General features: G+C 44.1%; 1 long non-coding RNA gene across 1 annotated transcript; it reads left to right on the top strand.

Moving 5' to 3' along the window:
- Nucleotides 1-31: 31 nt before the first annotated feature.
- LOC107053023 lies at nucleotides 32-4828 on the top strand. Its single transcript, XR_001465930.4, has 4 exons — nucleotides 32-174; nucleotides 523-678; nucleotides 1379-1485; nucleotides 4726-4828. It is a non-coding gene; the product is annotated as an uncharacterized LOC107053023 (long non-coding RNA).
- Nucleotides 4829-14325: the final 9497 nt, after the last annotated feature.

The raw sequence follows: 14325 nt of genomic DNA, 5'->3' as shown, positions 1-14325 counted from the left end.
CTGAGAGCCGCCCGGCCCCGCCCCGCGCCTCAGGCGGCGCGCGGGGAGAGCGGCAGTTAGCGCCGGGGTCTGCCGCCGTCCTGCTTTGGGGGCGTTGAGGGCCGGGCCGGATGGGGCCCCGGGCTGCCTGACCCGGGGGTGGCAGCCCTGCCCGCGGCAGGGGGTTAGATCTGGGTGAGCTTTAAGGTCCCTTCCAACCCAAGGGCTGTATGAAACGATGAGGTGGATTTTAGCCTGAGCTGTGACACTTAGCCACGTTTTCCCGTTTCCCATAAGGGGGGAAAAACAAAAAAAAAGGGCAGTCCCGGCTGGAGCGCGGCCCCGCACGAGGCTGGCGGCCCTCCGAGGCTGCGCCAGGCAGCGGCACCCTGCGATCCACGGGCTGCGGAAGGAAGCTGCCGCGTCCCATTGCCGATGTCTGCCCAGGGCCCTGATTTCCACAAGCGCGCTCAGAAAGCACCTACACATTATTTGGAAGTACGTTTCGGTCTAACCTGGTAGCGTTTCCTTTTTCTGCTTTAGACAGAAGCAGCATCACTTTCTCCTTTGAACTGCGGAAGGGCAATCGAATGAGGAGGCTGAACGCTACCTCCGGGAAGCGACACAACGCATATTCCCGGTGCGCTTCAGACATGCCTCTTTCCACGGCAGTGCTGATCAAAGTCTGAGCTTTCCGAGGTAGTTACCGAGGCTGTCGGCTTCTCAGTTGCAAGGGCTGTAATTGTTATATGCGGGTCTTTAGGCACAAAGTCCATCGAGGAAATAAAAAGATGGGGGAGGGAGGGGGTACAACCCACCCCAATCTTTGATACTCTGTACACGTGCACACTTAAGGTCTCTCCAATTTTGTATTCTGGTGGTTGGAGAAATTAGAAAATAATGGCTAGCACGCATTTAATGGCCAACAGCAATGTCCCCACTGGGCTGTATTTCTAAAACCAGCATTCATCTACAACCGTCCTGGCTGCTGAAGGCTATTAATATCATGTGCATTGCGTGGCATGCTTTGCCTTTCTGCATAATGCAGAATAAGTTAGGAAAATAAAGGAAAAGCCTCTGAAGCCCTCAGACGACGTTAAGAAGGCAAAGACAAGCGGAATGCAGGAAAAGAAACCGAGAAGAAATGTGCTGAGATGTGGAGCCCTTGAACTCTGACCTGAGAGTAAATAACACCTCATTCCATAATGCATGGGAACAAGAGAGTCGCGAGACTGAGCCTTGCCTCAGCTCCTTGTCTTTGCTCTCAGCATTTCTATTTTTGGAAAAAAACACATAATTGATAGCATTGCTACAACCAAGGATTCTGTGTATCTCATTACCTGGGACTGACAGCTGTAATAATGCTTTGTACTCACTCAGTGTTTTGTCATGATTTCAGAAAACCACTCTATATTTGGGAAGAGAGGAGATACCGAACAGATTGCTGTGTCAGGAGACTGTCCCTTATGTCCCACCCCGCGGACCCCGGTGTGCCATCACTCCCAGGTGCCAGGCTCAGCACGCTGTCGCTCTGCAGACACGTCTTGCACAACCTGCATCCCAATCAACACAACAGCTCCTTGGTGCTTCTGTGTCACACCAGCTGCTCAGAACAAGTCCCTCCCTGTTTCCATTACCTCTCATCTGAAGGAAAAACTGTAGGGAAAAAAAAAAAGACATATTAATTAGAAATCCTCTCTCTGTATGTTTCCTCTGTGAGGAAAATTGTCAGGTTCTTAGAAAAGCTTGGGTTGGCTCTATCTATGACTCCTCTGGCAGTACCTTTCACAGAAGTTAGCATACCAGAGAGCCACCGTTAGCTTGTTCCTTCTCCTTTCTTTCCCTGTAATCTAAGTGCCTGAGAATCTCTTTATTGTTCAACTAATCATCCGAAATATTGAAAATCAGCCCTAGCACTTGTTTTCTTAAAGGTGGGCACAGCATTTTCTACCCTCACTTGCTCAGTCAGGGACCTGATTTTAACATTAGGTTGCTTATTTTTAGTTGAAGCTTGGCTGCCTTTGCGTATGAACTCCTCAGAGCTCCTCTACATCACTCATCTTGTTAATATTTAATGTACTTTTGTTCCATCACTTTTTCCGCTGCTCCTGCTCACCACTGTTACCAGGGGCTGCCAGAGACACGGACGTGGAGCAGCCCTGGGCATCCACCTCTCTCCCGAGCCCCACAGCAGCAAGCCTGGCCCCACTGCCTCACTCCCAGCTGCAGTGAGGAAGGCACCCAACCCCTCTCTTTGCATGGGAGATGCTGCAGACATGGCCCCATCTCGCTTCCTTATAGCCACCCCATCCAGCAGCACCCGGTCACACTTCTTGATGAAATTCAGAACTGTTTTACCACAGACAGCAAACCACGTGTCAGGAGGAGCGTGTCAGAAAGCTCCCGGTACAGAAAGCAAGGGGTGGGCCCACAGCCCAACAAACAGGCCGGGTGCAGAGTGCCCTTCAAGCAAAGTGCCCATCACCTTCACCACCACGTTTCCCTCTGGTCGTCCCCTCATCGTTCATGTGACAATATTTCCATATCCACAAGTCGGGATGTGAATCTTCAGAGGTTCTCTCAACGCTATTTTTATCATCTTGTTAGATTCGATACATCTATGGATTAGATCAGAATCAAGGCAATATTGTGTGCATAAAGCACGCTGGAACTCTGTACCTTAAGTTTCAGCCATTTTTAATAGCTTCATTATAAACCCCCCCAAAATTACCCTGTATTAATAGAAATGCTGACATCCTTTTAACTGCAGTGACATTAATTGCAGCTACCATAATTTATCATCATTCTGAAGAACATAACCCTAGGAGTACATTAAAACAAGAGTGCATTAATGAACAATTACAGTAATCAATTTACCCTCCCAACATAACTCTAAGCTGGAGCAGAAAACCACCATCATCAAAAAGACAGAAACCTTTGGTCAACATTGTGCTGCCACAGCCTGCAAGGGCAGGTGAAAGCTGTGAGTCAAAGTCACTCTTGGTACAAACTGTTTTCTGTTTTTTTGGGGTGTTTTTTTGTTGGTGGTTTTTGGTTCTTTTGTGATGCTTCACTCTCCTTTGAACAGCGGTGCTATGTATCAGCACAGGTTTGGTTAGTGGCTAAATGGATCAACACACACGGCTTTTACAATGGCAGCCTTTATCAGTTAGTGGGTAGAATAAGAAGCGGGGTTCTTGTGTTAATACAACATATAGAGCTGGGGAACTTGCCTCGTTCCTGTAGCAACTTGGCTCACTCTTGGCTCACAAGTAACTTCTTCCATCGTAGCAGCATCCGTTTTTCAATTAAATCATACATTAGTCAGAGAGACCATTAGAAAACATTTTCAAAGGGAAAGCACTCACCGCTCTGTGAAGATTGGTGGCAGTGCAGACGGGGTGTTTGTACATCTTTTTATCATCTCAAAGGCAGGCGGTAGGAGAAGATGAAATTTATTCTTACAGAACATAAAAAGTAACTCTACCATCCTGTGAATCTTCTCGATATACACTTAATACAAACCAACTTAAACAACAACAAAACAAGTGCAACAAATATACTTTTCCACAAATGGCCGTGATTTTTTTATTTTTGCTTTACGTTAGACCAGGCAACCTGGTATGTGTCACTATTTCTTTGCCGTATCCTGTTCAATGATCGCAGCAGACGTTTTGTACTTGCCCCCTTAAGAAGCTCCCCCACCAGAAGAATAATTTGAGATATTACACATGAGATCGCTCAAGTGTTAATAAAATCCCTTTCTGCTGCAGAACACGGTTCATTCGCTTCCATACCAGGCTGGTGGCACGGCCCTGCCCACCAAACACAGCAGCAAGAAGCTCGTGCTGGGGATGGCACACTGCTAAGCACTTTCTGTCAGATCCAACCCTTGCACAGACTGCGCTTGGTAGACTGTGGCTTTTGCCCTCCTGAATCATGCAAGGACATGGGTGGTTACCAAGGTGGACGAGAGCCAGCCTAGAAATTCCTTGGCGTTGATCTCTGCAGCTGCGGTCCAGAAGCCGCGTAGCTGCTCTCACAGACGTGAACAGATGTTCACAGACTCGGCCTCCAGCAAGGAGAAGTCTGACCAGGATGGGCCAGGCCTACCAATGCGGCCCTTCAGAAAACCCCACTTCAGTGGCTCACTCTGGGTTCACACGACTACCATTGGCATTTTATTTTCAAAACGTGAGCTGGCAGGTGCTATACAGGCAGTGGCATTGGACAAAGCACGTGCACAGACCTCTGTGCTGCCTGCATCACTTTGCTTTGTACTGCTTCACAATTCCATGCTTGTTTCAAGAAAAGCTGGCCTGAGTAAAGCCAATGACCACCAGATGTACTTACAGCTACTCCAGTCAGTAGTTTAAGCCTGAGGTCTGAACCTAGTGAGCGCTGTGGGTTTTGCAGTGGGACAAACAGGCTCATTTATATCGTTAGGAGTGCATGGAAGGAGCACACGGCATGGTGTGCAGCAGCCGTGCCACCTGGGGCACACGTGGGGCAATGCCGATGCTCTGAGGAGCAGCCAGCGAACACAGCACCGGCTCTTCCCATGCTCTGCATGCCTGAGTGCAGCAGGAGCTGTGCGCTCAGTTCCAGCAGAAGGGCCTGGCTCAAAGTCCGCAGTTCTTCAGGGAGCGGGAACACTTCTAAGAGATGTTTGTCAGTTCCTAGTTAAATAACTGCTGTGTTAGAATCTCTGTGGGCAGTAATTATTGCTCCATTTTCTTCTATTAGGCAGTCCTGAACGGAGCCATGAAAATTGCTTTGAAATCACAGCAGACAAAGAGGAAACTTTTGGACATCGTTTATTTTGGGATGTTCCAAACCAAAGCTATCTTCCAAATCAAAAAAGAAGCCCAGCCCTGCCAAGTCCCTCATCGCTGAAACGAAGAGAGAGACCACAACACTGAATGAAAAGATGATTTAAACAACTTTCCTACTCTGAAAAAAAGCCTTTTTTTGGAGTTACTGTCAAAAGAAAATGAGGGAACAACAAAAAACCTTCATGCATCAGAGCTGTATCTAACTGGAGGTGGCGTGAAGAGGCCAAGAGCTTGGAAGGAAACAACGCTACTTTGAAGGGAAGAACTCAAACTTTGTATCTCAGAAAATAAAGTCCTACTGGTACATTTAAAGAATTTTCCAAGCACGTTAGACCAAGATTTTTCTTACAGCATCCACTATACCGTGCCATTATAACATAACTGTAACATAATACCCAAGCACTTACACTGGAAGCACTTACGGACTAATCTTAAAAACATTTACCAGGTACACCAGAGCCAGATTATTTATAGCACAGTAGTACCAAAGGGCTCCGCCAGGACGAGCTGCCGTTGTGAGAGACAAAATGTAAACACGGAGCAGCAAAGTCCCTCACCCGGAGAGAGTGCGTCTGGGCTGGGGCAGGAGGCGTTGCAAAACTCTGCCCATGTCATCTAGCAAATTTAGCTACTGCTGGGACAAATGCATGTTGAAAATACACACACACCAAAGTCTGGGAGCTTCAGAGTTTAAGTCTAGTCTGAAATATGAGGCTGCGAACGTGGAAAAAAAAAGAAAATAAAGGAAATTGTACAATTGGTAAAGAGAGCTGAGGAAAAAAAGCAACTTAGTTTAGGAAATCTTACGAAACGTTTGTTATGAAATGTAAAATCATCTGCCCTTGCCCTGAAGTAGCAATCAGCAGCTGGCAGCACTTTGCCAGCACAGAACAGAAACGGTCCTGACAAGGGGTGTGAAGCAGGGAGGTGCAGAAGGGAAAAAATGTAATAATGGTTTAAGGGAGTCTACAGCGTGCTCGGGATGCAAATGTCTGCGGGAGAATTTCACTGGGGTTACCAATTGCAACAGCCCAGTTCTCAGTAGGGAGCCCTGTGAGTACAACCCCACCTTGTTACTGTCCCTTGAAGCTCACCCTCACTGCAGTGTACACAGTACTGAAGTCCACACAGTGCTATTCAACAGTGTTTCTTCCCTCAGGAACTGGGAATTTACTTTTCCATAGAAAGAGCTATGCTATTTTGAGTGTGGAATGAGGTGTGTGACTGCTCCTGTACATCCCGCTCTTAAAAAGAGAGGCAATTGCCCGGATGCCTTTTCCATGCAGTGCTGAGCCCGAAAGGGTCTTTGCCAAAAACAACCAGTGAAGCCTCAATTATGTGTTAATGCAACACAGAGAGAACTATTAAAATTCCCCAGTTAGGAATGTCACAGTAGGCCCCCAGATGGATGCTATGAGGTGGCCAGAGCCTGCCACGCTGACAACTATTGGTGCAGAGGTGCTTTAAGTGAGATTAAGTGCCAAGCCCTACAGGGGCAGGAATGGCCTTCAGAGGCCAGCAGATACAGCCAGACAGCTAGATTCATCAGCAGCTCCTCACCTCCTGGTATCTCCTGGGTCTCTGTTACAGCTGCTGGACAGCCAGGCTCCTGCTGTGTGTCCTCTTTGTACCTGCCTGGACACAAATTCTAACTACAGCAGGTCAAAACTACAAACCCACATTTCAAAGTTCGCGACTCTGAATTTATACGCCATTTAAAACACTCTGCCCACTTCACAGAACAAATGATTTGTGAAAACTGATGATTTATTTATAAAACATTCCACGTGCAAAACCGTGCTGACATCTCAGAGCAATAGAGTGAAATAAGCAGTGTGTTATAAAATCCCCCACGGAGGCCAGCAGAAGATAAAGCACGCAGCAGGGGGATAAATACCACGGGCAGAATACCCTGAGCCTCACAACAAAGCGGGTAAGAGCTTTTTTGGCCCCCACTACTTCTGATACAAATAAGCCAATTGAACCCTTTTAAAAATAGCTGTTGGCCTTGTTTGTTATTAAATGTTCTTTAAATATTAAACGTTATTAAATGCCACAAATCACCCCAAAGGCTTTCCTCTGTTTCCCTACTCCACATCTTTTTCCCACGAAAACCTAAGCCTGGATATTTTTTTTTAAGAAGAGCAACCAATAAACAGAGCACGGGAGCACTAGCAACGGGAAAGGATCGTTACCAAATTAGAAGATGAAAAATGAAGGAAAACAATGACGGAGGAGGCCTATAAGTCCTGGAGCTGATGTAGAAATCCTGTAAACCCAAGGATTGCTTTTCGCCTTCAGGATACGCTTTCAAATTCAGCCAAAGCTGTCACTAATAATTAAGGTAATAATTCTTGCGTGCTCCCCCCTATATACATTCAAGATTACATCATTTCAGCATGAGCTTTCTGCTTAAACAACGCAACTTTATCTGCAGAGTATTTCAGTGGGTGGTGAAGTGATTCAGTCGCTCTCTGCATTTCCCTCACAGGGCCTCCCCTCCCAGAGTTCCACAATCAGCTTGGCTTTGGTGCCGAGTTCAGATTTTCTTCTGATCATCACTTGGTGCAGCAAGAAAGGAACAACCAGTGAGGATCTCCACATCACCACCCTGTGCCCTGACAGCAGCAGAAGCACCCGTGTGTCCCTCACACAGCACAGGCTCAGTGGGATGGCACCACTCCAAGCCTCAGCTTTACCAGGTTTGACCCCAGCCCACCATTAAGGCTGTTACAAAGGTTAAGCCTCTACTTTTTCTTCCTTAGCAGGAATTTTCCATCAAGTGTTTCACCTGGAAACCTTCCTGCACCAGGACAGGCAGAAAGCAATCTGGGATAGAGCCCAAAAAACCACATGAGACTCTGTATGTATCAGACACCCCAGTAACTTAGCTGGTTTCCCTCAGCTGTGGAGTACAGGAAAGCCAAACCAGCTGGCAGCAGTGCTCCTGCTGGCACCCACAGCTCCATCCCTCTCACACTGGCACAAGGAAGCTTTTCATGGAGGCATGGAGGCCTTGATGGCCTTCAGAGCCTGCTCTCCTTCTTTATTTAAAGGAAGGCCTTTAGGTTTAGTCTGGGGAGGTCTACAGATTGCAAGGGAGCTTCAGGGGAGCAATTTTTTTTCCACAAAACATATGTTGCAAGGCATCCTCAAGAGAGTCTGCTTTCTGAATCATTTAATCTCCCCTGGAAACTTCACTGCCCTGACTCCCTTGACTGTGGAAGCTTTATCTTCACCTTTTAAGGCCTTTGTAATCCACATTGTTCCTCAACAACTCGATTGCTTTGGATTTGTAAAGACAAGAAGCTGGCACCTTGCAAGGCCAGGCAGGCATCCAGTCAAGCAGCTCCGTGACATGGCTGCCAGCCAAATAGATGCTCCTTCTCTTCTCACCTGTGTGTTTCCTCTGGGTCTGCTTCTCCAGCACAGCTGTTTAGCTGACTCCAAAGCAAACTGCTTCGGCACTGAGAGCAGCAGTGGGAGAGTAATGCCAAGGGCAGAGAAGGAAAAAGCATTACCCCTCCTGGCCTCCATTTAAATCCACTCAACCATTAAACTGCATCATGGAAGAAGCAGAACCAAAGGACCATAGAATCATTAAGGTTGACAATGACCTCCAAGCTCATTTAGTCCAACCGTCAGCCCATCACCACCCTGGCCATGTCTCTCTATGTCACCACATGTCACCACTATCATAGATAGTGCCACATTTATGCATTTCTTGAACACCTCCAGAGATGGTGACTCCACCAGCTCCCTGGGCAGCCTGTTCCAATGCCACACTACTCTTTCTGAGAAGACATTTTTCCTAATATCCAACCTGAAAAGGATAATGAGATTTGAAGAGATTGGAAATAGATTTCACTGGACCAACTAATACACTCAGAAAAGGAAGACAAGTTTTCAGGCACAATAAATAAATAAATCAAGAAGCAGTTGCTTCCATGACAGAACAGCATCTGGTACAAAATGCAAGCAGTGGCAGTATGGAAATGAGGGGGAAAAGCATTACTGAAGAAATCATCCAAAGATTCTCATCAAATAAAAAGATTCTTACATTATCATGATGGGATAACCTGGGACACTTCTGAATTCTGCAAACCGTGCACATGCCATGATGAAATTGCTTCTGTTCTAAAACAGTCCTGCATTACAGCAGGATGGGCTGAATTTCTAGAAAGATTTCTAGTCTTAAATTACAGTGTAGATAGAACTGCAGCATTAAGATTTCATTTTAATGAAACCACCATTAATGTTTTACCTAACGTAAGCCAATTTTCTGTTTCACTTAGGAAAATGTATCCTGTCATACTCCGTACTTTATTCGATTGAACTAAGAGAATTCTATACCCCCCTTTCAAGGCAACTCAGTGGTGCATTTCTATAATGTAACAGATAGAACGCTTGTCTTTTTTTTTTTTAATAATTACATTATTGTATTTTTATTAAGAGTAAAATTGAGCAAGCTCTGTACTAACTTAATTGGAAGAAACACCTTTAAATCAGAGAGACAGGAACATACAGCTCCACTACTTACTTCATGGATTAGAAGTCATTCTCAAATTGAGGTTACACTGGGTGGGACAGCATTACAAGTGTTTAAAACATGAGAACAGCATTCTTCATATGGCTGTTTGCAGCTAACACAGTGGGTGGGATTCCCAGAGGAAACTATCAAATACTGTTACCATATGTTAAAATAACATCAGTTGGAAGTCCCAAAAGCTATAATCATTTATAGGGCTCTGCCTGAACAACTGAAATGCTGAGACGCAATTGTTTTAGTGACAAAATCTTCACACAGCAGGCATCAAATGTTCACATAATCCATACCAAAAAAGAAGTGAAAAAGGCTTTATAACAAGTAGAAAACAAAAATAAAGGTAAACTGAAGAATGAAAACAACTACAATGCACAGTACTTTTGAAAATTACATTCTGACTATCTTTTCCAAGGAGCTATCAGCCTTTTACCCTATTCCTCCATTCATATCTTTAGAGACTGGACATGCGTGGAATGCACCATGTTTTATCTAAAAGTGCTTCTAACACCAGAACTTTGATCTCTCTGACCTGAAGTGGGAATAACAGAACTTCAGCATTCTGCAAAATATCATTAACTGGCACACTTGCAATAACAAATGTGTAAGTGTACTGCAGCTCTGAATGACTCAAGAGGTTATACAAATGCGAGGCCAGGTTTGAGGACTGCCATATGGAATCAAGTTTTTTATGAAGAAAAACATGCAAGAAAGGTGTTTCTTATAGTTAATGTATGATGTAGCTACTATGAAGTTAAATGAAGTGCTGTGTATCTGTATTTAAGATGCCATCTATGGATATTATTCAGTCTGGAGTCCTGAAAAAGATTTCCCTTTAAGTACAGCATTTGGTTAAGTTACAGAGTACATACACAAAAACAGCACTTGATCTTGACAGCTTTGTCACATGTGCTGAGGCACTGTCCCTGCCCATTAGGCATATGAGAACTGGATAGAGGTAGGCATCACAAGCCACAACGAAACACCCACTGTGCATGCACTTGCTTCCATGAACCCTACTACCACCTGCCTCAGCTTGTACAGAAGGCAAACCTCTGTGGATTATGGCAAGGGAGGAAGAAACCAGGAGGCAGGATCAACTGAACCACGGTGCCTTCAATCTGATGGGGGTGGTGGTCAGCCATCTTTAAAGCTGCTGGTCATCTATCAGAAGCCCCCAACACTCAGTGAGTGAGATGGTTTTCGGTATGATAAAAGAGGGCTACATGCCACAAACAGACATTCCTCTGGGAAAACAGCTGATTTGAAAAGCTGGGAAAGATATTCAACTGCAAAGTGATAGGGCTCAGAGCCTGGGTGAACAAGAGACAACAGCCTCGAGTCACAGGAGAAAACAGCCAACTTCCATAAATAGTTCCACTTCTAGTGGAGTCTGACTGGTTTGCTGTGCCCTGGGGCTGCCCTCTGCTTCTGTGTAATGCAGGATATGCCAGAAGCCACACACGTTTCCCAGACTTTGTGCCAATATTCCTAATACACAGGCAGCCTTCAGACCCCCTGAATTGTGATCACAGAACCCTAAATCACAGGCAATCATACAGGCATCAGATTCCCACTGCAAATCACACTCTACTCCCTTCTCCCATGAAGGAACTAGAAAGCAGAAATTGGCCAGTAAGTCTGAAAGCTGGATGGTAATTTCTACTAATGACCAAATATCTGACTGGCCACCCCTCCAGCCTTCTGGGGACATTCAAGCTGACCAGAAAACTGCTGGACCATCAGAAACTTCTCTGGGCAAAAAGAAGGGTAGGTGAGCACAAAAGCACCATTCAAAGGAGTGAATTATCCTACTGACCGCGGCAAGAGAATCATACAAAAAAAATCATACAAATAAAAAAGCACCCGAGGGTTTAAAATGCACCTCTCTCACTAATCTGCATGGAAAACTCACCTCAGACATGGTAGCTACTCCATGGAATTTGTTTCCTTACTCAAAACCCTGAGAGAAACACACTTCTGCCACCTAACAGAGAAACAGTGCAATGGTTCAGTAATTGAGCCATATAGACATGTAAGTGAGGAGTCACATCACCCAGCCTGCTGGCCCCTGGCCACCTCCTCTGGCCCTTCTGTATCTCCCTTACACAAAGTTACAGCCAGTCCAGTCTTTGCAACTCTAGAAATTCCCCCAAATTCATTATTTAAGTGACCTGGTGGTATGGCAGAAGGGCTTTCCAAAGAGCTTACAACCCATGACTCTTTTTTTCTGCACAGACTAACTGCCTAAGCATATTTCTTGTTTTTCCATATAGATTTATGTCTCTTTGCATCTCATAATACTAGAATGCCTCTTAAAAATTCCTGTGAGATAAGGAAAACACTGCAATCCTGCTTTTGCAGAGAAACTCTGCCAAACCCTATACTCTTTAAGGGCCATAATGGAATTTTGCTGGAGTTGCTTACATTTTCAATTTCATTCTGTGCCGGTTTGAAGATCAATAGAGGGAGGTGATGTTGAGGCACAGTAATTTTAAGAATATAACTATTGTGCCGACACCACAACTTGCATTATATAAGCAGGCTTCTGTGCCTGTCCAAAACTTCAGTGATAAACAATCTGCTTACACAGACTGTCACAGGATTAACGTCCATGAATTTATATCCATAAACACCGGCTGCAGCAACAGAGCTAATAAAGTATATCCTCGAAAGTGACTCACACGAGTACCTCCCTGTGGGAAGTCAGCTATCTGCTTAAGAATTAACTGAGTTATATTTTTACATGGATGTCAATATGAATGAAATAAAAGTCTTTAAATTGCTTTCACGAACAAATGACTACAAAAATAAGCTGTTGAAAAAAATACAGTGTTTTTTTTTTTTTTTAGGCAAAGTAATGACCTACACACGTGGACCAGAGCAGGTACCTGTATACATAGCGGTGGTCAGGGATGGCGATTCAGAACTATGCAACCAGAAGTACTGGTTTACAGATAAGCAGCAGTCAGTAACTCCTCGGTTAGTTCCCAGTGTCTCCCTCCAGAGATATTATCTCTGAGGTTTTGTCTGCAAAGGAAGCTGAATGCTTTAATTATACCAGAACATGCTTATGACCTGGGAAGTAATAATGTAAACATTATTAATGACAAACAGTAGATTAAAGGAAAAATGTAAAGCACATTACTAAGTATTCATATCCCAATCTGACAGAATCTTAATACAGAAATTCTGGTTTAAAAAATATATATTAAAAAAAATTAGCATTCTGACATAGTTAACATTAAAATTAAGACTCATTCTTGGTTATGAAGACAAGTCTGCTAAGCACTTTCAGATGTCCACGAGGCATTCTCAAACTGGCTCAAGAGGACTTTTAGAAGCTGCTTTTCAGGGATGTGGGAACCACCATCCATGCACATTAATATCAGTTAACACATTCCCTGCAGATCTCAACCTAAAATAGGTGTGCTCTGAAATTCTGCTGAAATCCCTCTTGGAGACAATCTACCAAGAAAAATAATAGAAGCAGGCACAGGAAAAGATTTTCTGACCACAATAAAAAGCTCTGAAAGAAGCTGACTGCAATGCTGAGATGCTCAATTCCACCACACTCCACATGCTAGGGGATGAGTTCTCTCCCTAATTCTTTTCTACAGAAAATTGACTTTATCACATGCATGTTTCTATGTGTTATATACTGGGAGGTGTTAACTACTTTCTCCTCTCACAGGAATCTGGCTCACGCATTCATTCCACATCATTCTTAACCAATCCAATCATTCTTTTGTTTTTGTAGAAAAATATTCTGCTTGGGCAGGCTGGACAGGCAGATATAATAAACATAATAAATAAATAAATAACCCTGAACCCACTTGCTTTCAGTAGCTCTTCTTTACTGATGTGTCAAGTGTCTTTTGGGGCAGGTCATCAGCATGAATGCAGTACAACAGGTTAGGCATGTTTTCTTAGTTACAGAACACCATAGGATTTGTTAACTGGTATAGATGCATCTTGCACTGTTACGGTGCTATCAAAATACACACTGTGAAAACCACTGCTATTAAATTAGCTGAATAAAAATTAGATGTATATTTCATCAATAAATCAGTTATTCTCATAGCAAAGCAACCTACAAAATCATAAAAAAAAATTAAAAAATTAAAAATACTATGACAAAGGAAGTCAGTACTTAAGGACAACAATATTTGTGTTCCAAATATAGGAACAAAGAAAATAGCACGGGATGAAGGTGAGAGCTATCAGCACTGTCCCCTTCCCTCAACTCGGTGGACAGACATAGCTTGTTAATGCTACAGCCATGACACCACTGCAAAGAACTCAGACCAAATTACAGTAACGTAACTATGCAGATGACAAAGTGGAATTCTGACAGCAGAAAGGTCTTCTGATGAGTAATGTCCTAAGAAGCATCTGGCTTTCAATAGGCTAAAGCCAGACTTGAGTACTCACTCCTTACAGGAAGCAAACTGTACCTACTTGTCAACAACGTAATGCACTTGTCTTGATACAAACAAAATCACGTTAAGAAGAGCTTTCAGTACCTAAAGCTAAGCACCTGCTTAGATCTTTGCAGGGTTCTGTATTGTTCTTTTTCATTCAATAGAGCTTTCAGTAAGATGCACATGGCAGCAAACACATATATCCAGTGTGTGTCCTAGCACCTGTGGTGCCACGTGTAGCTCCTTCATTTTATCTTGGGGTATTTAGGAACAGAAACGTAAGCACTGAGAAAATACACGACCATGTGAAGTTTACAAACAAGCAGATCAAACATCTGTAAGTTTGAGATAAGCTTCAGCATAAGAAAATGCTTTAAACACAATAAAGTACTTGTCTTTTTTTATAACATGTAAGAAAACTCTTTTGTTTTTAAACATGAGGGTGGTCAAACACTAGCACAGGTTACTCAGAAAGTCTCAATTCTTGGAGATATTCAAAACACAGCTGGGCATGACTCTGGCCAACGTACATGAACTGACCCTG

This window comes from Gallus gallus, chromosome 3, assembly GCF_016699485.2.
Source record: "Gallus gallus isolate bGalGal1 chromosome 3, bGalGal1.mat.broiler.GRCg7b, whole genome shotgun sequence".
Classification (NCBI taxonomy): Eukaryota; Metazoa; Chordata; class Aves; order Galliformes; family Phasianidae; genus Gallus; species Gallus gallus.
Note: the sequence above shows the minus strand (reverse complement) of the source record. Positions and strands in the feature narration are given on the sequence as shown.